Source organism: Ursus maritimus, unplaced genomic scaffold (assembly GCF_017311325.1).
Source record: "Ursus maritimus isolate PB19 unplaced genomic scaffold, ASM1731132v1 scaffold_8, whole genome shotgun sequence".
NCBI classification, from domain to species: Eukaryota; Metazoa; Chordata; class Mammalia; order Carnivora; family Ursidae; genus Ursus; species Ursus maritimus.
In genome coordinates this window covers 80377744-80401840 of record NW_024426996.1, presented here as the reverse complement: position 1 = coordinate 80401840, position 24097 = coordinate 80377744, and the positions used below count along the sequence as shown (strand labels likewise).

General features: G+C 42.4%; 1 protein-coding gene and 1 pseudogene across 4 annotated transcripts in view; one reads left to right on the top strand and one right to left on the bottom strand.

Moving 5' to 3' along the window:
• The window catches only part of LOC103676653 (alpha-adducin), an 83095-nt gene that overhangs the window by 14679 nt on the left and 44319 nt on the right, over window positions 1-24097 (top strand). The window lies entirely within an intron of this gene.
• LOC121101407 lies at window positions 3465-5236 on the bottom strand (annotated as a pseudogene).

The window sequence follows — 24097 nt, the reverse complement described above, 5'->3', positions numbered from 1 at the left end:
ATCGCCTCCAGGGACTGAAGCACAGTGCACTCCGACAGCATAAACACCAGCAACACCAGCGATGTCACTGACCTGGAGTATCTGGAACATTTAGCGTGCTCTGTTTGCTGCCTAGGGTGTCTGATGGATGCATTGTTTAGGAAAGCAGGGTTTTTCTTCAGGGGAAGGAAGCATTTCTTTTCCAGCTTTTACTCAAGTGATGAGACTGAATTTTCTTTGTCTCTAGTTTCTAAGTGATACTAGCGTTTAGGAGACTTATGAATTCATTGAACTTTTTAAAAAAGCCTTCAGTGTAGCAGGATTTGTACTGAGCATTCAGGAATCAAAGATAGCAAGAACGGAAGTCCCGCTTCAAGGGCTCAGGGCTCTTCAAGTCTGTAGGAGAGCAGCATAAGCCCATGAGGCTGGCTGTCCAGGTTCTTCTGCTAGGGTCTTTGGGAGGGACCCGAGGTGGATGCCTGTTAGGGCTGTTCAAGTCGTTGAAATGTTTCACGTCATCATGTACAGTTCCTTTCTTTCTTAATTTTTTTTTTAAAATATTTTATTTATTTAACAGAGATAGAGACAGCCAGCGAGAGAGGGAACACAGCAGGGGGAGTGGGAGAGGAAGAAGCAGGCCCACAGCGGAGGAGCCTGATGTGGGGCTCGATCCCATAACGCTGGGATCACGCCCTGAGCCGAAGGCAGACGCTTAACCGCTGTGCCACCCAGGCGCCCCCTTTCTTTCTTTTTTTTTAAAGATTTATTTATTAGAGAGAGAGCAAGAGAGGGAGGGACAGAGGGAGAGGGAGAGAGAGTCCCAAGTAGACTCCCCACCCAGCACAGACCTGGGGCTCCTTGTGAGATTGACCTGAGCTGAAACCTCTTATCCCACTGCGCCACCCAGGCGCCCCACCCACAGTTACTTTACATTCATATCTTAGAAAAATCAAGCTAGCATTTCTGTTTTAAAGTATATTTTAACTTTTTCTGGTAGAGAATTTTCATTTTTGTTGCTTCATATTGTGCTAGGATGAAGTAGAATCCTCATGAAAATAGTGGAGGTTTTCATGACTGCAGCTATGGGAGGCTGCCAGTACCTTTTTCATAAAACGAATTATTTGTACGTTATTTTGGCTTTTGAGGCTGTTGACCCCGGATTTCACTGTGCTGTGAAAAAAGCTATGACATCATCTTTATTCTCAGTAAAAATCAAGGCTGCATGTCATTTGCTAGAGTAGATACACGAATCACAATGTGAGATGTGATGTATATACATTTTTTTTTCCCCCTGAAAGGACATACGATTTGTGCTTTTAAACTCAGGTAATTAGCACATTTTTAGCTGTACCTATAATCTGGCTCTCAGAGTTGTTTTAAGGATTAGAAAAAATATATATATAAAGCCTACTGAGGGTTATGGATTGCTAAATGGTGTGAGATTTATTCTTTTTCTAACTTCTTAGAAGTTGGTCACTTTTCTTAACATAAAGTGTTTGCATCTATGTGTTTCTCTAAAAGTAGCTCTTTAGGGAAGCCAGTGGTTTTCAGCGCATTATCTTTTCAGTATGTAAGTGTGTTTAAAATTTCATTATAATTTCTTCTTTGGCCTTAAGCTGTTTAAAAGTATGCTTTTATGGGCGCCTGATCGACTCAGTGGGTTAGGTGTCTGACTCTTGGTTTCAGCTCGAGTCATGATCTTGGGGTCACGGGATGAAGCCTCATGTTGGGTTCTACGCTGCGCATGGAATCTGCTTGGGATTTCTTCCCCCTCTCTCTCTCTCAAAAAAAAGTATGCCTTAAAAATGTTAAATATATATATATACGTATATATGTATATATATACATATATACGTATATATATATTTGTATATATATACGCACACACACATTTTTTTTTTTAAATCTTCCTGTTGGAGTGAACTTATTATCACTATGTAATGGCTTTTCCATCCCAAATAAATGCTTTTATTTTCCATGGGTTTTTTTTTTGTTTGTTTCATATTAACGTAGAAACTCCAACTTTCTTTTGGTTGGTATTTGCCTGGTATACCTATTTTCATCCATTTACTTGAAGACTTATATTCTCTTCTTATGTTTTATTGATATGTTCGTTTTTTGGGGGGGATGCTGTAATCAGTTACCTTAAACTTGGTGCCTTAAAACGACAGAAAGTATTCTCTTATAGTTCTGAAGGCTGGAAGCACAAAATCTGTATCACTGAGCTGACATCAAGGTGATGGCTCTGGAGATTCTTAGAGGAGAATTTGCCCCTTGCCTCTTCTACCTTCTTAGGCTGCCAGCAGTGTTTGGCTGTGGCGGCCTCACCGCAGTCTCTGTGTCCCTGGTCATACTGCTCTCATGTCTTAGGAATGTGTAGTCAGAGTTCCCTTCAGCTGCCTTTTTATTGGCAATTCCATTTAGGTAATCCAGGTAGCCTGGGGTAATCTTATCACCCCAAATCTTTAATCACATCTGCAAAGTCTTTGCCATGTAAAATAACATTTACAGGCTCCTGGGGTTAGAACTAATATCTCTGGCGACGATTACTCAGCGTACCATACTGCGTGTAACTTCTGTCTTTTAACTGGCATTATATTTATCGTGATTCTGATAAATTTGTACCTTTTCTATCATTTTACATTTTGTTTTCTTTTTTCTTTCTTTTTTTTTTTTGTGATTTTATTTATTTAAGAGAGAAAGAGAAAACGAGTGGTAGGGAGGGACAGAGGGAGAGGAAGACAAGCAGACTTTGTGCAGAGCCAGGAGCCTGCAACACGGGGCTTGATCCTAGGACCTTGAGATCATGACCTAAGCTATGGGCAGATGCTTAACCGAATGAGCCACCCAGGTGCCCCTCCGTTTTGTTTCCTATTTGTCTTTTTCCCCTTCATGCTTGCCTTTTCAATTAATTAATTATTTTAAATATTTATTTTTTATTTTTTAAAAGATATTATTTATTCATTTGAGAGAGAGAGAGAGAGACAGCACAAGCAGGGGGAGAAGCAGAGGGAGAATGAGAAATAGACTCCCCACTGAGCTGGAAGCCCGACAGGGGGCTCGATCCCAGGACCTAGAGATCATGACCTGAGCCAAAGGCAGACCCTCAACCATCTGAGCCACCCAGGTGCCCCAGATTTTATTTATTTATTTGACAGAGAGAAAGAGAGCACAAACAGGGGGAGCGGTAGGCAGAGGGAGAGGGAGAAGCAGGCTCCCAGCCGAGCAGGGAGCCTGATGTGGGGCTTGATCCCAGGACCCTGAGATCATGACCTGAGCCGGAGGCAGATGCTTAACTGACTGAGCCGCCCAGATGCCCTTGCCTTTTTGTTTTTTTAAACATTTTATTTATTTGAGAGAGAGCTGGCGAGCAGGGGGAGGAACAGAGGGAGAGGGAAAAGCAGACTCCCCGCTGAGTCGTTCCCATGACCCTGAGATCACGACTTGAGCTGAAATGAAGAGTCAGATGCCCAACCAACTGAGCCACCCAGGTGCCCCCATGCTTGCCTTTTTAAACAACTAAGTTTTGTTTTTTTCTTTTTTCCTTTATGTTCTCCCCTCGTTTGGTTTGGAAATTACATACTCTGTTTTGTTCTCTTTTAGTGGTTGCCCTCGAAATTTTACCCTGCATGTATGGGACAAAGTCTGAAATTAATGCTATCTTCTTCTACCGGACAAAACAAAAATATTGAAGCACTTTAATTCCAGTTAAACTCAACTATCAGGTTATGTGCTACTGTTATTCAGTATTCTAGATCAGCCTTTTTTTAAACTCATAAATTGGATATCATCATCACTATATAAAATATATTTTTAGATTTTGTTCCTGTTTAGCAGTTTCTTTACTCACAGTCCTTAATGGCATTTCTGATTTTTCTTCCTGGGATCATTTTTTTCTTCTTTAGAAGTTCCTTTTCTGCAGGTATATAGGTGGTACCTTTGTTTTTGTTCATCTGAAGTGGCTTGATTTTGCATGCATTCTCAAAAGATAGTTTTGCTTGGTGTAGAAATCCAGATTGACAGTTATTTCCTTTTAGCATTTTGAAGATACTCTATTCCTCTTTTGTTGTTTCTGTTACAAGTTTGCCAGTGTCTAGTTGTTATTCCTTTGTAGATGATCTTTTTTTCCCCTTGCCTTTGCTGTTCTGTAGATTCATTACTGTGTATACAAGATGTGTATTTCTCTTTATTTATTTGCTTGTTATTTGTGGATTCATGTCTTTCAGTTACATATAGTTGTTAGCCATTCTCTCTTTGGATATTATATTGATTCTTTGCTATTCTTTTTGTTGTTGTTTAGTTTCTATTTCATAATCATAAACTTTATGATCCAGCTAGACTTGGAGGGGAGTAAGAAAAATATGGAACTCATGGAACTGCAGTGAGAGCACAAAGATTGTAGGGTATTTTAAGCAGATGGGGGTGATGGGGTGCTCTCCTAAGCTACAGGAGGAATGGTCTGGTAGTTAAGATAAAACACAAGTCAAATTTATTACGTTTGTCCACAGTCAGCAATGGTGGTCTTCTTGCTGGTCTTGCCATTCCTGGACCTAGAGTGTTCCATGGCTTCCCCAGCATTCCTTCCCTCTCTCACCTTGCCAAAGACTGCACGCTTGCCATCCCACCACTTGGTCTTGGCAGTGCAGACAAAAAACTGAGAACCATTTGTGTTGGGTCTAGCCTTTACCATGGACAAGATGTTAGGACCTATGTGTTTTGGGATGAAATTCTCATCATCAAATTTCTCCCCATAGTTGAACTGGCTGCCAGTGCCATTATGGCATGTGAAGTCACCACCCTGGCACATAAATCCTGGAATAATCTGTGAAAGCAGGAACCTTTATAACCAGATCCTTTCTCCCCAGTGCTCAGAGCCCGAAAGTTCTCACCGTCTTTGGAACTTAGTTTGCAAATAGCTCCAAGGAGATGCAGCAGAAGGGCTTGCCAGCTGCAGCGATGTTGAGGAATACAGTAGGGTTGACCATGGCTCGGCGGTGCAGGGAGGATCCAGGGCAGCGGCCTCGGCAGACTCTTCACTGTTCTTTATTATCTTGGCCTGTAACTCCAGTAAATGTGTAGTGGACTTCTTATTCTGTCTCTTCCGGCATGGTTTATATCTCCTGTCTCCCTGTGCTGGTCTCTGGGGAATTTCTTCAGACCTGTCTTTTAATTTACTAATTCCTCTTCATCTGTGTCAAAGCTGCTATTAATTCATTAGTTGATTTGTAATGTATTTTTGTAAGTTTTTTTAAGATTGTATTTATTTTTAAAAATTTATTATTGGAGCGCCTGGGTGGCACAGTCGTTAAGCATCTGCCTTCGGCTCAGGGCGTGATCCCAGCGTTCTGGGATCGAGCCCCACATCAGGCTCCTCTGCTAGGAGCCTGCTTCTTCCTCTCCCACTCCCCCTGCTTGTGTTCCCTCTCTCACTGGCTGTCTCTCTCTGTCAAATAAATAAATAAAATCTTTTAAAAAAATTTATTTGAGAGAGAGCACAAACGGGGGAGGGGCAGAGGGAGAGGCAGACTTGCTGCTGAGCAGGGAGCCCAAGGCTCCAATCTCTGGGATCATGACCCCAGCCGCAGGCATACACTTAACTGACTGAGCCACCCAGGTGCCCCCAGATTTTATTTTTTAAGTAATCTCTACACCAGAGGTGGGCCTTGAACTCATAACCCTGAGATCAGGAGTCACATGCTCCACCAACTGAGGCAGCCACGTGCCCTGTAAATAATTTTTTCAACATTTTATTTCTGAAAGTTCTATTTGGTTTCTTTTTCAGCTCTGCTCATTTGTGATAATCTCTGAGGCTTGTCATATTTGTGATTAATTTATTTTTTAAACATTTCATACATAGTTATTCTGTGTTCTGTATTATAATTCTAGTATCCAAAGTCTTTGAAGGCCTAAGTGTATGGTTCATTATTTCTGAAGACTGTCACTCATGCAGATTGTTTTTGGGTTTGTGGAATTTTTACTAAGACCTCCTATTTGGTTGATTTTAACCTGGGGAAAAAACCTGGGGATCAACGTTGAGGATGTTTTTCCTGAGAGGATTGTATTTACTTCTACTGTGAGCTAGGGTCACTGCCCACCAGAGACCATATCCACTGTCTTCAGAGTTCCAGCTCTTTGGCTCCTTTTTTGCCTCCAGCAATGCTCAGTTTTGGTATTTGACCTCTGCTGATGTTACCTTTTGTGAGTGGTTCCCATTTGGAGTTAACTAGTTTCATTCTCAGGGTTTTGGGCCTTTTTTTGTTTAGCCCTTGGAGGTTTCATGTATTTCTTACATGCAAATAACATTGGTTTTTATGGAAAGTCTTATTGAGTGATGGGGCCTCTCAAATAGTTGCCTTACTCCATCTCCAAGTGGTAGTTATTAGTAGTGGAAGTAGTGGTCGTGTTCTGGTTTAAAACTTAGGAAAAGTGTATTCAGTATGAGGTGATTCTAATGTGCACAGCTTGAGGGTCAGTGGAGTGAGGGAGATGTGTTGGTGTTCTTGGTATAGGAAGGAACTAGCTCTGGCTTGGCCAGCATGTGAAACTTTGGTAGTAAAGTCATTACTTTGCTCAGTTTTATCATCTGTAAAATAACTAGATGACTTTTTTTTTTTTTTAAAGATTTATTCACTTGAGAGAGAGAGAGTGTGCACATGGGGAGGGGGGAGGGGAGAGGGAGAAGCAGGCTCCCTGCTGAGCAGGGAGCCCAAGGAGGGACTTGATCCCAGGACCCTGAGATCATGACCTGAGCAGAAGGCAGACGCATAACCGACTGAGCCACACCGGCGCCCCTATTAACTGGATGACTTTTATTAAAGTTCCTTCTGGGGCTAAAAATGTATGCCTCTAGGTTTTGTCTTACTGCCCTTTTTTCTATTATATTAATTTTCTTTTAAAAGATTTTTTTTTTTTTTTAAGATTTTATTTATTTATTCGACAGAGATAGAGACAGCCAGCGAGAGAGGGAACACAGGCAGGGGGAGTGGGAGAGGAAGAAGCAGGCTCATAGTGGAGGAGCCTGATGTGGGGCTCGATCACAGAACGCCGGGATCACGCCCTGAGCCGAAGGCAGACGCTTAACCGCTGTGCCACCCAGGCGCCCCTCTTTTAAAAGATTTATTTACTTTTAGAGAGAGAGAGAGAGTGCAAGCACAAGCTGGAGGGGCAGAGGGAGAGGGGGAGAGAATCTCAAGCAGACTCCATGCTGAGCTCTAGTGCACAACTGGATCTCACAACTCTGAGATCACGACCTAAGCCAAAATCAGGAGTACAGCACTGAACTGACTGCACCACCCAGGCGCCCCCTTATTATATTAGTTTAATAAGCATTATTTAAAATCTGTGTTCAGAGCGTTGTGTTGGAATGTCAGAAGATGAGCATTGTAATCGATCCTGACTTCAGTAAGCTTGTAGTCTAGCTGTTTAAACAGGGACAATACAGGGGCGCTTGGGGTGCTCAGTCAGTTGAGCGTCCTATTCCCGATTTCTTCTCAGGTGGTGATCTCAGGGTTGTGGGATTGAGCCCTATGTCGGGCTCCCTGCTCAGTGGGCAGTCTGCTTGGGATTCTCTCTCTCCCTCTGCCTCTCCCTTTGTCCCCCCCCCCGACTCTCGCTCAAATAAATAAATAAATAAATAAATCTTTTAAAAAAATGGACAATCTGGAACAGTGATGCCATCTGTAAGAGGGACCTCTAGTAAGTGGTGCTGCCATGTGTCCCTGTGCACATATTAAGGAGGACAGTTAATTAGTGCCCATCATAGAATGTTCTTCCAGTGTCCTTTTTTAAGAGATTCAGTTTATCTTTATAGGTGCAGCTGCGTATGATGATAATAGCTACCATTTTTTAATTGTCTTAATTTATTGCTCACTGTGTACCAGGCACTATACAAAACACTTGATGTAAGTTAACTCATTTAATCTTAAGTCAAGGAAGTAGATAATGCTATCATTCTCATTTTACAGAGAAGAAACTAAAGTATGTATGTAGAGAGAGAGAGATGAAGGAATGTGCCTAAGGATATGTAGCTAGTAAGTGATGAACTGGGATCAGAACCCAGGTGGTCTGGCCCTGGGGTCTAAACTCTAATGTGAATTGAGCATGCTTATTAATCAGTTAGCATTGGGAGGCTAATGGAATTTTGTTGAAGACCCAAGCCAGATTCCTTCTTTCCTTCCCTCCCTCCCTCCCTCCCTCCCTTCCTTTTTTTTTTTTTTTTTTAAGATTTTATTTATTTATTTGTCAGAGAGAGAGAGAGCACAAGCAGGGGGAGCAGCAGGCTTCCCATTGAGCAAGGACCAGGATGTGGGATTTGGGCCCACAACCCTGGGATCATGAGGTGAGCCAAAGGCAGACACTCAGCCTGGGCATACAAGCAAGATTCTTTCTGTACCAATCTGGTATCAGATGTTTTTGGAAATATAAACAGGATAAAGTACATTGAAGTTCACTTAAATTTGCTGACTCAAACAGAAGGTTTGGGTGGCTTATCTTCAAGCACCTCGCCCTAAATTGTTTTAAAAACCACACCCAAGTCAGTCTCAGTAAACGACACAAGAGTATTGGTTTAGGTATTGAGTTAAAGTGAGAAATCTAAATTAACTAAGCTACACATGTTGATACAGATAGAATGCAGTAGTTTTTTTGTTGAAATATAAAAAGGTAAGATGAGTTTATAATAAAATGCTATTTTTAATTAAAATAATCTATTTTAACTTTAGTTGGTTAAACCTAATGTTCTTGAAGTTTTTGAAGTGAAAATTTTAGCATGTTTTATATTCTCATCAGACATTAGATAATTAAAATATTTCTTATTGATAGAGTATCCACTGTGTGTCAGACATTGTGCTAGATATTTCACTTTTATTATTTCTAATTGCCCCAACAGCCTTGGAACGTATGACTTGAGGAAACTGAGGTGCAGGTCAAACCGTGTAGTTTGTGGGGAAGCAGTGGGGTGCTGCTGGCTCAAAGCTGAACCACGCACCAGCGGGCCTGTTGGGGAGTGAAGAACCACACCTCTGTGTCTCTGGGGAGAGGCAGTTATTGGCGATGAGATAACTGGAAAACGTCATTTATGAAAATTAATTCCAGATGGTTAAGGACAAATGTTTAAAACTGTAGAGACTATGGGGAAAAAGCAAAATAGAATGTTTATCAGAGATAAATCCCAAAAACTTTCTTGGAACATTTTGTGACACGTGCCTGTGAAAGAATGGGAATTGTCTCTTTATTTATTTATTTATTTTTAAGATTTTATTTTTATTTATTTGACAGAGAGAGATAGCAAGAGGGGGAACACAAGCAAGGGGAGTGGGAAAGGGAGAAGCAGGCTTCCCGCCAAGCAGGGAGCCCGACGTGGGGCTCGATCCCAGGACCCTGAGATCATGACCCGAGCCGAAGGCAGACGCTTAACGGCTAAGCCATCCAGGCATCTCAGAACTGTCTCTTTAAAACCAGAAGATCTCAGGAAAAAGTTTGCAGAACTAAATATGCAAAATATTAAAATATTTAATCATTGAAAAATAAAATTGCAGAAGATAATAGTCTGGGGAATCAAACATGACAAACAGTCACTAGGCATACTACTTTTTTAATTTCTAAGAAAAACTACGTCAAGATTTTGTTAGGTAGGTGGACGGAGAAGTTGGAGATGTAAATAAACATGAAAACCGTTTGTCCTTACCTGCTAATCAGAGAAATGACAAAGCAGCCGCTTCCGATCTACCAGAGTAGGGAAACTTTAGTGATACCTTTGTTTCTTTGAGCCAAAAAGGAAGTGAAACTTTATATTTAGTCCTAACCCATTTGGGGGTTTCTTTCACTGTGCACTTCCTTTCCACCAGCGGGTTTACCTTTCCAGCAGTTACTGTAGAGACATAGTTTTCCGCTATTTTGTTCAGCAACTGCTTTTCCAGCCCCTGCCCTAGGCAAGGCCCTGCAGCTAGGATTTTCTAAACGGGTCACATTTTCTGGGATATTTATTTTATTTGCCATGTCACAATTATTTGAGGATGCTTTGCATTTTTATTGGCTTGTTAAAATATGCTGTAGTTTTCCAGAAGTGTTCTGTACTGTTGTGTGGAAAGAATTTTGAAGTACAGTATGCCATGCTTTGGGGACCTGAATAGAAATGCCTCCCCTAAGTAAAAGTGTTTTTATTCATTTGAACTATGGGCTGAACACCTTGATGCATTGTTTCTATTTTATGTAACTCCACTAAGGTCAGGCTGCAAAACCACGGCTCAAGATTTTCCTAGACACACCAGTAGAAAATACTTGGGAAAGAATGAATTATTTGATCATTTCAGAGCTGGATTAAGTTCAGGTTAAAAGTGCTAGTATTACTTAGTTTGGTGTTAAATGACAGAATGAAAGGGATAAACTTTTTTTCCTCCTTGAAAAGAGCAGTTGGCCTCTGCTGGGCTTAACTATGTCCTTATATGGACATACTATTAATATTTCACCCCGGATCTTGAATTTCTTCCACAGTTCTAATTACGTAATTGCCATTTAGCACGTCTGGGTAAAATCAACAGTCAGTGGTTTCAGAATGTGAATCTTTTCTGGTGCCCTCCAAGTTGTTTTCTTTCCCTGAATTGAAAAGGTTTTATTTCCAAAATTTTAATCAATAGCCTCATGATTTTAAGGTTTTATAGATTTATTTATTACTTATTATTTTATTTTTTTAAGTAAGCGCTGCACCCAACATGGGGCTTGAACTCACAACCCTGAGATCAATGGTTGCATGCTCTACGCCTCATGATTTTAAGGTTTTAAAAGCACCTCTGCATATACAGATATAAAATAGTTCTGTGTTTAACCATTTTGTTTTCATTTTTAAATAAAGGGGTATGTAAAAATTAGAGGGTTTCCCTCAATCCCAAAATGTATAATTTTGTTTTCATTTTTAAATAAAAGGGGTATGTAAAAATTACAGGGTTTCCCTCGATCCCAAAATGTGTAATACTTTTTAAAATATGGGGTTTATATTTGAGAGCTTTTGACATTCATTTAGGTACATAAAATAATTCTGGAGAATTTTAACTACCAAAGGTTGATTTGCTCAGTGTTATTTAGTTTTAAGTATGTTTTATTATATTCGTCCTTACCTGCTAATCAAGAATCAAATTATATTCTATAATTTTGAAAAATGGTTGTCTTATTAATCAGAATATCAGTTAACTAGATCTTTCTGTTTAATAGCCATGTTTGTCTACTCAGTAACTTCAGGGAGTTACTCTGGTATTCACTGAAATAGATCTGAAAGCCTAGATCTGGCTTAGGGGGTGGGACGTGAACAGGGATGCCCCCTATGACTGAGGGACGGTGTTTTCTGGCACCAGCTATCATGATTACGCGGGCTGGTGAATGGGACTTCATCCACACATGATATCGAGCATGTGTTCACTCCACAGTCGTGTCAGTTGGGTATTATCATTGTCCCCCCTCTATCCATGAGAAAACTGAGGTACAAATAGCTTGTTCAGGGTACCATCTCAGTAAATATCTCGGCTGGGGTTTGAACCCTGGTGACCCCAAAGCCTCCCTTCTTCCCATTAAGCATCACTGCCTCTCCGCAGTTGTAGGACCTGAGGGTTGTCCGCTCTCGGACTTTCTTACCATCCGCTGCCTCCCAGAGGATACTGATTTCAGGCAGATTACAAGTGGAGAGCAGAGCTGTTGGATCCCTCAGAGACAGCCCGGCAAACAGCCTGCTCTTATTTCAGCCACCAGATAACGAGGGCTTGTGGGATGAAGGAGAGGTTGACAGAAGTCTCTGTCTCACCATGTTGGCCTCTGTCAGTGTTGTGGACTTGATGGGTCCTGTGGCTGCCCACGTCCTTCATCCTTTGTATTGCTCATAAGATCATTTTTATGACTTCTCCGTTCTACTCCTTTGTAACCGTTAAACTTTCCCTCTGATCCTGATTCCTATGTTTGCCAGGGAAACATTCTCATCTCAAGCTAGTGTTGTTAGACAGTCTCCTCCTCAGTTCTTTAACTGGACCGCAGAGTGGGTTTTTTCTTCCTTTGCAAATCTAGATAGAATTTTCTATGCTCACATGTATCTGGTCAACCTCTGCGTCCTGACTTCTCGGCCGGGTCTTCCGCCGTCTTTATGAGCCTCACTGTATAGTACCATGCACACTTAGTTGTGAGGTCTAGAATTCTCCTCTTATTTTCCTGCCTCTGGGAGCTACACTTGCTTGAGTTTTCAAATCCAGTCAGCTAGAGACAGATAATAGCTACTGTCGGTGTACCAACTTTGGGAATTGACGTAATTCTTAGAAACGTAAAACCCAGGCACCTCCAAACACAAAACCCAATTTGATATTCAGATTGTCCATTTGCAGTCTGGAGCCTCCTCCTGAGTGGCAGACTGAGATTTGGAGTCTGTTGAGTTAGCTACTTGTGTCCCCAGAGTCTTTTGAGTCACGTGTCAGTTGTGATTAAATGAAGCAGAGCCATGGCTTTTCTTACCATCACATGCTCTGGAATCCAGATACTTAGATTAGCATTACCAGTCTGGAATGTGAGACCTGAACATGTATTTCTCTCTCTCTCCTCCTCTCTGTCTGTCTTCCTGTATATACATAAAGCATTAGCCCTGTGACTACAGTAGTGAATGGTACAGGTGAGTCTCTGGCACTGCTGGGGTTACATTCTAATCGGGAGAGTGTAACAGCGCACACTTGAATGCTTCCTGTGTGTCAGATCCTTCTTTCCAAGCATTTTACATGCATTGACCATGTGAGGTGGTACTATCGTTAGCCTCATTATTTCAGAAGTGGTAACTGAGGCCAGAGAAGTTAAGGAATTCATCCAAGCTTACAGAGCCAGTAAGTGGCGGGACTGGAGTGTGAACTCAAGCATTCTGGCTCCAGAGTCTGTGCTCTGACAGTGGTGGTAAGATCCTTGAAGGGAAAGGAAGTGCAGGGTGACTTGAGAGAGCTGGGAGTAGGGGCTGCTCTGAATAGCGTGGGCAGGGAAACCAATCTCAAAATTTAGAGGTGAAATTTGACCTATAACTTGCTCCTGAAATACGGAGTAAGATACTCAGTGTAGCCGGGATAGGTGTGTTCAGGACGGAGAAAAGAGCAGGCCTAGAGGCTGTGAGGCAGGAAGGCGTGGGTGTGTTTGTGGACAGAAGGGAGGCTAATGGACCTGGGACGTTGGGGCAGAGAGATGGCTGGGGCCCAGACTGGGAACGTCCCTGCTGGCTGCGGCCAGGATTTTGGAGTTTATTCTAGGGACTGTAGGAAGCTGTTGGTGGGAATTAAGCAGGGGCAAGACATGGTTTGATTATATTTTTATGGAGAACAAGTTATAAGAGTTTGAGGAGAGCAGGGAGACAAGACTAGGGTAAGATTAATTATGCTTCAAATTAAGATTAATAGTCCTGTTTTGGACAATTTAGGTTTGAATGGACCTTCGATATCTTTGCTTCTTTACCAAAATGTAAATGAAATATTTTAATAGTTAAAGAAAATGATGATAAACTTTGTTTTATCCCTCTCTCCCACTTCCAAGCAAATGCCAGCCCTCACTCCTGGCCTTGGCCCTAGCTCTTCCTCTGCCCGGAGTGGCTGGACGCCGGCGGCACCACCTGCGATGTCACCTTCCCCAGAGCCTCCTTCCGCCCTCCTACTTAATGCTGCAACTTGCCTCCCCATCTCCTTGTGCGTCCAGTCCCCTACCCATAGCCCTTCTTGCCTGCCTGCACAGTGTGTGGTGTGCTGATTTCGCATGCTGACTGCCAGGCCCCTCTGCTAGGACCTGTCACTTCTGTTTGTAGGCTAAGTGTGGAGCCTTTCAGAGTTTGGATTGTCCCCTCTACTGCAGTGGTGTCATGTCTATCGAAATGGCACCATTTTGAAAAGTAAAAACTAATGAATGTATGTAATTTGAAGCGTAATTTTCCTCTGTGTTTGTTTTTGACCTTTTTTTGGGTTTATGGTTATTAAGACTTTCATAATTTCCCCTTTAAGGTATCATCTGGAATTTCTAAAGACTTCAGAGGTTATTTGGATATTAACATAGTGCTAGCAATATTGAGAAATATATATGTGAGAAATTATTTTTTAATGTATTTTTGAAACTAGTTGTAGTTGTGACAGAGATGGAAATATTCAGTTATTTGTCACAAGCAATACAAATCCTATGAGCAAGAAGCGGTTTGGTGCTGTGGAGTGCTCATAGGCCTGGCTGGAACACCCAGGCATGTCCGGTAATCACGGCCACTCCTTAATGCACGTGCCCGGTCTGCCAAATGCTGCTGAATGCTCTCCAAACAGCATTTAGGATTCTTGCGATACCCCGCAAGGTTACCATCACCACATCCGGTTCACAGAGGAGAAAATAGTCCCAGGGAGAAGATCCTTGTCCGGGATCACACAGTTAGTAAGCAGCAAGGTGGACTCACACGTGGCCTTGGTCTGACTCGAGACACGCGCCAGGCTGCTGCTCTCTGCCAGTGATTCCTGTGTGCCCGTAGTCCTCTTGTCTTCTGAGCCTTAGGCTTCCTACTTGTAAAGCGAGGGGGTCGGAGTTAAGGGGTCTGCTATGGAGACCTTTACACGCTGAGTCAGAGGCTGTAAGGTCCTCGCACACTGCCTACTAACTCCTCAGTCGAACACACTTACAGAGCACCTCCTGTGCGGCAGAGAGCAGGGTAAGATGCCATTAGACCACGGGAATTCACAAAGCAGGCTGGACTATGTCCCCTCATGGCTGTAGACTCAGCCCGGTGCGACCCGTGCCCTGTGCTTGCACTAAACCTTGCTGGTCATTCTCTAACGCCAGAAGGGGGGTACATCCTATCTGATTGCTTATAGAACGAAATGCCCTTTTATCCTTCGAGGGCGGGAACTCCAGGGCTTTTGGCAGCATGGAAGTAGGGGCTGCGAAGTAGAGCCAATATGGATTGAAAGAAATACTCCATTTTAATCAATCAGCCAGTACCGATTTAAAGAAATACTCGGTTATAAACGATTCTGGTGTGAACAGAATCATTTTGGAGGAGAGACTGTGAGGGGCTCATTTAACACAATACATTTTCAACTCTTACTCTCTCTACTTAGGGTAAGACAGTCTCTTAGAACCTGCATCTTATCACCTGTAAAATCAGGATAGGGCCACCTTACTGAAAGATTTAACAGAATATGTATCAAACTATAAAATTGTAAACAGATGTTTGATATCCTCTTGCTCCTGGAGATACAATGTGCTGTGTGCTCTGTTCATTTTATACCTTCAGTGATGCTTATTATTTATGTTCTTAATGGTGTTCTATTTTAAAATTTTTTAAAAATAAATTAAACTTAAAAAAATACATATATATGAACAATAAAGACTCTCCTGGCCATCTCTGTCCTCCCTCTACCCAGATCCTTCTCACTTCCTACAAGGAAACCACCATTTTGGGGCACCTGGGTGGCTCAGTCGTTAAGCATCTGCTTTCGGCTCAGGTCATGATCCCAGGGTCCTGGGATCGAGCCCCGCATTGGGCTCCCTGCTTGGCGGGAAGCCTGCTTCTCCCTCTCCCACTCCCCCTGCTTGTGTTCCCTCTCTTGCTGTCTCTCTCTGTCAAATAAATAAATAAAATCTTAAAAACAAAACAAAGCAAAACACAAGGAGACCACCATTTTAACTTTCTTGTATATTCTTCTTTCGTTTCTTTATGCAGATACAAATATTTTTCTTATCCCTCCTCTTCTCCCTTAAGAGGAACCATCCATACATCATTTTTTGTATTTTGCTTTTTTCACTTGATATAGTATATCCTTATTTTTGTGAAAACTAAACCATCTAAAAACTTGTGTGCTCGTAATTGGTAGCATAAAGGGGGTTTATCCCCCATCAGCTGCCATAATTACTTTTCGGAGAGTATGCCTTTGGCAGAATTTTACTATGCTTGTGATTTTAAATACTTCCTGACTAGCTCCAAAGAGGAAGACCTGGCCCTGTTTTCAGAAGTCCCAGAGTTAATAAAGTAGCTCACAGCTCGATCTTTGCGTGTGCAGAATATCTGTGTCTTAGCACGCCCGGCACTTGCGTCCTTCTCAGTCTGTTAGCCCTGGGTGACTACTCTCTTCAAAGCTTCCTTTTATCATTTGTCTTCCACGGGAACCAATTACTTCACGAATAGGAACATTTAGTCACCAACCATTAAATTCTGAAAAAGCTGTTTGTTTTTGTGGTCAGTATTTTTAATCTCCCTTACTTAAATCCTGCCAAACTTCCCCAACTTCTCCCTCCCCCCAGAAAAATAAACAAATCCAACTCAAACCCTTACTTTAGCAGGCCACGCTTATGGAATGAAATTCAGGAAGAGTTTTGTTTCAGTAAAACAGCAAGTTTTGAAAGACTCCATCACTTCTGTAAAAATATAGTGAAAAATAAAAATTGTATAGTAATTGAAGGACACAAATAATATCGTGAAGGAGCAAAAATAGAGAAAGTGGTTGGCACTGTCAGAGGGTAAAGTTGACTTCTGCTCTGGATTTTGTGTGGTGGCTCAGGGCGTGTAGCTTAGAACACTTGGGTCAGCGGCTGCATTGGAGACTCTCCCAGGGAGTGGCCGTTACTTGTTAACATTGTGAGGCACAGTATATAAAGTTACTCCTCCCACGTTCCTCTTTTGAAATCTGAATTGCAGTTTCCTTTGTGGAATTTCTTCTTGAAAAGCACTTGCTGTGGGCTCCTGGCTGGCCCAGTCAGTGGAGCATGTGACTTTTGATCTCAGGGTTGTGAGTTCAAGCCCCACATTGGGGGTAGAGATGACTTAAAAATAAAATCTTTTTAAAAAAGGAAGACAGAAAAGCACTTGTTTGAGAAGAAACTGATTGATACGAGCTCATGTGCCATCTGAAAGTACTGGACGTCACTATAATTTTTCTGGACAGAAACAAATTTTACGATATGAGTCATGGAGGATGATTTGTCTTTCTTCACCATTCATCCACTTGACAGATCTTTATTGAGGGCCTGTTGGGTGCTAAATGGTGGGGAGGGAGCACTGTGCTTCCTGCCCTCGGCCAGCGCCCCCCTTTCAACTTCTTGTGTGACAGTCGTTGGATGAGCTTGGCACTTGGCGTGAATGGGCTTGGGTCCATGGCCTTTATTTATCTTGAGACCTCGGGAACTTGAAACTGAGTCCACTTTTCACCTGCAAATGGCAAGCCGTCACAGAGTTGTTTACGTGGACTAATGTGGGTGCAAACATGGTGCTTTGCGGGGCCCTTTGTCACACTCCTGTCAGTTCCTGTACAGGCTCTCTTCTGGCTCCCTGCACGGGCTGGATGCATTCTTCCACCTGGACTGAGAAGCATTAGGCGTGGAGTTTGATGTAGAAGTGGTGATGATTTCTCTATCCCGTTTTCTCATTTGTTCCCCACGGTGCTCTTGGCTGTGTTGTCTCATTTGATTCATTAGGTTAGGGAGATATTTTTATTTATGGATGAGGACTTCGTCCTCGTTGAAGTTACACAGTGGAAGGAATGGAACTGACCACTGACGCCGGGCCCAGTGGCATGTCCACTGCCCAGTACTGACCCTGGGACCGGAGGGTCCTGTCAGCACATGAAGACTGTTTAAAGAGAAGCAATTAAGAGGGCAGTTTCCAAACCATTGTCTTATTTTCAAATTTTTGCTTTTCCATTTATGGCTGTGCATCCTTAAGCAACTGAACTCTGTAATAGTACACCATAGAATTGATTAAGAAGCTGTAGTTAGGGGGCTTGGGTGGCTCAGTCGGTGAAGCATCTGCCTTCGTCCAGGTCATGATCCCAGGGCCCTGAGATCAAGGCCCAGGTCGGGCTCCCTGCTCAGCGGGGAGTCTGCTTCACCCTCTCCCTCTGCCTGCTGCTCTGCCTGCTTGTGCTCTCTCTGTCAAATAAAATCTTTAAAAAAAAAAAAAAAAGTTAGGGGCACCTAGATGGCTCAGTCAGTTAAACATATGCCTTTGGCTCAGGTCATGATCCTGGGGTCCTGGGATCGAGCCCCATGTTAGGCTTCCTGCTCAGTGAAGAGTCTGCTTCTCCCTCTGCCTCTGTTCTGTCCCCCCCACCCCCCGCCCCCAGCTCGTGCTCTCAATAAATAAATAAAATCTTTAAAAAAAAAAGCTATAGTTAAAAGAACAACATCAGGTGTATGACTGTATGTAAACACTAAATAAACTGAGGAAGATTTAGGCTGGGGACTAACCATTCACCATCAGGGAGAGAGGAAGAAGGAGGACCTACCCAGATCATCATTTCCTGATTAAAAGGAGCATAAGTGTGGGCAACAAAGCTGGGAAGCATTGCTTTGACTACATTTTACTTTCTACTTTTCTTTTTTTTTTTTTTTTTTAAAGATTTTATTTATTTATTCGACAGAGATAGAGACAGCCAGCGAGAGAGGGAACACAAGCAGGGGGAGTGGGAGAGGAAGAAGCAGGCTCATAGCAGAGGAGCCTGATGTGGGGCTCGATCCCATAACGCCGGGATCACGTCCTGAGCTGAAGGCAGACACTTAACCGCTGTGCCACCCAGGCGCCCCTTCTTTCTACTTTTCTTTTCTACTTTGATCTGTGCGAGGATGTATGGCGAGGGGTCACGTGTCACGCAGTTGGGAGCAGACTCTGGAGCCAGGCCGCTGGAGCTCAGATGCAGCAGCCTCGTGCTGGCTGCTGAACTGCTTTGTGCCTCAGTTATCTTATCTGTGGGGAAAAATGAGTTAATACATATACAATTGAGTGTTATTTTTATTTTTACTTACTAAAAGATTTATTAGCAAGGGCATGCATGCAAGGGGGGGCAGAGGGAAAGTGAGACAAGCAGACTTCCCGCTGGGCGGGGACCCCCCCCCCTTCCCCACCAATGCAGGACTCCATCCCAGGACCCTGAGGTCATGACCTGAGCTGAAATCTAGAGTTAGACGCTCAACTGACTGAGCCCCCCAGGCACCCTGCAAGTGAGTTTTAGATCAGCACTTACACACAGTAAGCAGTGGTTATTTTAAAGGGGACTTTTGAGCAGTTTCATTTGCAAGAGAACATCCGGAGACACAGGAATAGAAATGATCCGATCAGAGTAATTAAAGGCTTTTACTTAACTTTGAGGTCCCAAGTAGGGCACAGCACTCAGCCTGAACCTGTGAAGAAGAATCTTAAACATAAGGTGGGTGTTTGTCCGTTAGGGGAAGTGGAGAACAAAGCTGGTAATGTGAGCCGTGAGGGGTGTAACTCATGACGTTTGTGTTCTGTTTAATTTGGGAGAGAGCTCCGGTGTTGGACTCCCTCCTGCCAGTAGATATTAGGGACTCCTCTTTCGTTGACTGGCATAGCAACCCAGTTGCTAGAAGTTCATCATGAATTTCTGGCTAGAGTTTTCACGTCTCTCTTGCTTTCCCACCCGAGGCGCTGGACAGGGTGTGGACTGGATGCAGCGCTGTTCCCAGTCCTTTGCCCAAGCTTAGCCATCAGTGTCGGCTCCTCCTGTTTAAAAGCTTGTCACTCTTTACAGCGAAGACTCCACATTTTTTAAAGCTTTCCCCCCCAGTTTTATTGAGGTATAATTGAAAAAATTGTAGTATATTTAAAGTGTACAATCTGATGATTTGATATGCGTATAGATGATTCTCACAGTCAAGTTAACACGTCCATCACTTCTCATCACTACATTTTTTGTTTTTGTTTTGTTTGGGGTGAGCTCTAAAAGCACCTCTCCTGTGAAGCTTTCCGGACAGCCCTCTGTGTTAGTTTCTTGGGGCCGCCATGACAAAGTATCGTAGCCTGGGTGGTTCATACAGCAGAAATTCACTGTGTCTCAGTTCTGGAGGCCAAAAATGGAAGATGAAGGTGTCAGTAGGGTCAGTGTCTTCTGAGGCCATGATGGTAAATCTGTTCCAGGCCTTTCCACCAGCCGCTGGTGATTTTCTGGTAGTCGTTTGTATTCCTTGGCTTGTAGATCCATCACCTCAGCTGACCTCTACCTTCATCTTCACACGGTGAGATGTATTTGTATCGTATCTAAATGTCCTCTTTTTGTAAAGACACCAGTTATTTTGGATGAGGGGCCCATACTGTTCCAGTATGACCTTGTTTTAACTAATTATGTCTGCAGTGATCCTGTTTCCAAATAAGCTGTATTTGGGGGGAACACAGTTCAACCCATAGCACCCTCACTCTGTTCTTTTTGCCTCTTACCATCAGACATTTCTCCCTTGCTGATACATAAGTGGGTTTCTGTCATGGCAGCAAGAGTATTTGATTACCTTTATTTGTCTGTCATCTACTCATTTTGCAACTTTTTATCTCCAGTGCCTTGCACATAATAGGGGAAGTAGCAGTAGTGGGGATTTTGTTAAGCGCCATAGAAGTAAAGGCAGGTGGTACAGAGGTCCCTTCTTTTCTTACTCTCCTATCGACTCCAAAGGCTGCCTGGAGTTGGGTATCAGGTGGCCAAGGACAGCAGCAGAAACTACCACTTTTATTACTACACGAGCATTTTTGATACCTTCTGGTTTATTTTCTTTGGAGCAATAATTCATTATCACCTGGCAGTCATGGTTTCTGAGAAATGTTTTAAGAATATTTAGAAACCGACATGGCTCTCTTGACACTTGATGCAGAGAATTTTGTTAATGGCTACTTTCTTGTTTCAGCCTTTGGTTTGAGTGTTCTGCCTTTAGTGATTCAGAAGTAAATCAAGTGACTGGTTGGGGTAGTTACCCATTAGCAAAATGTCTGTGCTGGAAGGGAGATGCGAAGAAATAATTGAATCATTCCACAGGCTTTAGAATGAACTCATAGATATTTAAGAGAAGCAAGACTTTGTCTAGTTTCTGATCTAAGGTTTAGTTACACATTGGGATGGATCATCCTGGGGCTAGAAACTTTGGTGAGAAAGAATATTCCAGGACACACTTTGTTATTTCCAGACCAGTAAATAACATACAAGGCACAGTGGTGTCTTGTGGGACATTAGACAAGGGACGTTAATCTTAAAATATCCTTTCATCCCCTTATCAGTGGTTTCTGTGTGAAAGAACTTGCTGGAATATGTTCATCTGAAGGCAGGCAGAGACCAGCTTTATGTAGGGTCTTGAGGTGCTTTAGTCTAAGAACAGGGAAAATTATGGAGCCTTTCAGACACTACAGAATAGACAGAATACTGTGGTGAATCCCGCTTTATCCTTCATCCAGCTTCAACATTATTAGCACGTGGCCTGTCTTGTTTGTTTTGTGTAACCCGTACTCTCCCTCCCCTCAGAGAAGCTTTATGCAAATTCCAGATATTATGTCATCCATCAGTATTTCTGTATGTATCTTATATATCTAACATAACCATAATAATATCACATCTAAAACTTTTAATAATAATTCCTTAATGCCATCCAAGTCTGGTTGGTGTTCACATGTCTAACTGTCTCAAATCTCATTTTTAGATTTAGATCAGGATTCAGCTAAAGTCCTTTTATTAGCCGTCGGGTTTTAAGCAGGGCAGCGTGTGCCGACATCAGGCATAATTTTGAAACTCCCTGTTCTCTCTGGGGGAATGGTTTGGTGCAGGGGTTGTTGGGAGACAAGAAGTAGAGAAACTAATTAGGAGGCTGTTGTGTGTCCAGGAGTGACGTGGGCAGGGTGGATGTGAGATGTCACGTGGATAGGCCAACCTTGGTTGTCAGGGTTCATCCAGACCTTTGGGTTCTGTTGCGTTTGTGTGTTTATTTGAAAGGATTGTTCCCAGAGGTTCCTTTGATTTAGGTAGCAACATATTAAGATTAGTGAAATCTTAAAATTTTTACACAGGTAAAATTATTGCAGCTTGATAGAGTATCGAGATAGAGAAACACTGATCCGCACTTCTCTTTAATCAATTTGTTCAGCTTTAGTACAGCTCATTTGCCATTGTATCATCTTGTCTGTGTGATCATAATTACAGTAGTGATAAGATTACAGAATAGAATAGGAAATTTTATAGTTTTTCACTTAAATGTTAAAATCTCTTATGTGTGTTATGCCAAGGAATCTTTATAGTTTCATAATGTATTGAGCAGATTTTAATACTGATTTTGTGACCACTGGTGTACTGTTAGACATTAACAACTAGTGGGCTTGTTGTTATGTTTTAAATTATTATTATTATTTAAAGATTTATTAGCGAGTGTGCGAGAGGGGAAAGGCAGAGGGAGAGAGTTGCAGACTCCCCGCTGAGTGTGGAGCCTGAAGCACGATTCATTCAGCCTCACGACCCCTAGCTCATGCCCTGAGCTGAAATCCAAAGTTGGGTGCCTAACTGCACCACCCAGGCGCCCCAGTACCTTTTAAATTATTATAAAATACTCTAATGTTGCCAGAATTTTTTTTTTGCATCTGTGTTTTCCCATTTCTTTTCTTTTTTTTTTTTAAAGATTTTATTTATTTGACAGAGATAGAGACAGCCAGCGAGAGAGGGAACACAAGCAGGGGGAGTGGGTTTTCTTTTCTTTTCTTTTCTTTTCTTTTCTTTTCTTTTCTTTTCTTTTCTTTTCTTTTCTTTTCTTTTCTTTTCTTTTCTTTTCTTTTCTTTTCTTTTCTTTTCTTTTCTTTTCTTTTCTTTTCTTTTCTTTTCTTTTCTTTTCTTTTCTTTTCTTTTCTTTTCTTTTCTTTTCTTTTCTTTTCTTTTCTTTTCTAAGATTTTATTTATTTATTTGACAGAGAGACAGCCAGCGAGAGAGGGAACACAGCAGGGGAGACGGAGAGGAAGAAGCAGGCTCACAGTGGAGGAGCCTGATGCGGGGCTAGATCCCATAACGCCGGGATCACTCCCTGAGCTGAAGGCAGACGCTTAACGACTGAGCCACCCAGGCGCCCCTTCCCATTTCTTTTTTAAAAATTTGGATTAAGTAATAACTTACTTGTAGAGATCTTTCTAGGAAAATTTGCTGTCTTAACATGCTCTTAAAAGCTAGGTTAATGAAACCTGAAGGCATAATTGACAAAAACTAAGTACAGGTTTGTGCTTTAAAAATGGAATTATGTTTTTTCTTGATTACTGGGCTCAGAATATGTATACTTTAAGTTTATAGACTTCCTCATTGAAGGAAGGGACGGACACATGCATGTCTGGTCTGCAGTTCGTCTTGCCCTATTCGCACAGCAGCTTGTCGTAAAAAGAGCAGTCTTGGGGCACCTGGGTGGCTCAGTCGGTTAAGCATCTGCCTTCGGCTCAGGTCATGATCCCAGGGTCCTGGGATTGAGCCCTGTGTCTGGCTCCCTGCTTGGCGGGAAGCCTGCTTCTCCCTCTCCTGCATCCGCTGCTTGTGTTCCCTCTCTCGCTGTCTCTCTCTGTCAAATAAATAAATAAAATCTTAAAAAACAAACAATCTCTGCCTTATCTCGTTTTTCAGAGATTGTGAGTCAGCTCTGGCACAAGAAACAGCTGTGGTTCCCTCTGCAGTGTTGCCCGCGTCCTTATTCACTGGTGTAAACGGCTTCAGATCAGGAGTTACTTAGTGATAGAGAAATAACAATGCTGTATATTCTTCTTCTCCTTTTCTTGTTTTTGAACCACTGAAGTGGAACCTTTGTGTCATTGGCTCAGAATGTTCAGCTTCGTTTGCATCTGATGAAGAACTGTCAGACGACCATTGTTTTGTTCTTTGCGTCATTGTTTTAGAACAAACTAGGTTAAAGTGAACAGATTAAACTAAAAATTTAAAGGATACACTTAGAGAAGAGTCAGTTTTAAAGACTACATTCAGGTCCTTGGTTTATTTTTTCTGTGTTGACTTTTAGTCCCAAATTGTTTTCATACTTTGTCTTTGAGTCCTTGAAATAGTGTCACTGTGAGCATATTGTTTTTCCTGTCATATCTTTAGGCTTCAGAAGAGCAATATCCAAATTGATCTGTCTTAAAAAAAAGAGGTGGGGGTTTCTCCAACTGGTTCTTTGGCTCTTGTACCGTAAGATATTTTTTATATAAACTCTTCTTTAAAGCCTTGCTATTCCCATTGTGGTCCAAGTTCAGTGGCACTGGTATGACTTGGGAGCTCATGAGACATGCAGACTCTTAGGACCTGGATGAATTTCATCCCTTCCCGTCCCTTTGGGGCCATGGTTCCCCGCACTGCAGCTTCTGTCCCATGGCCC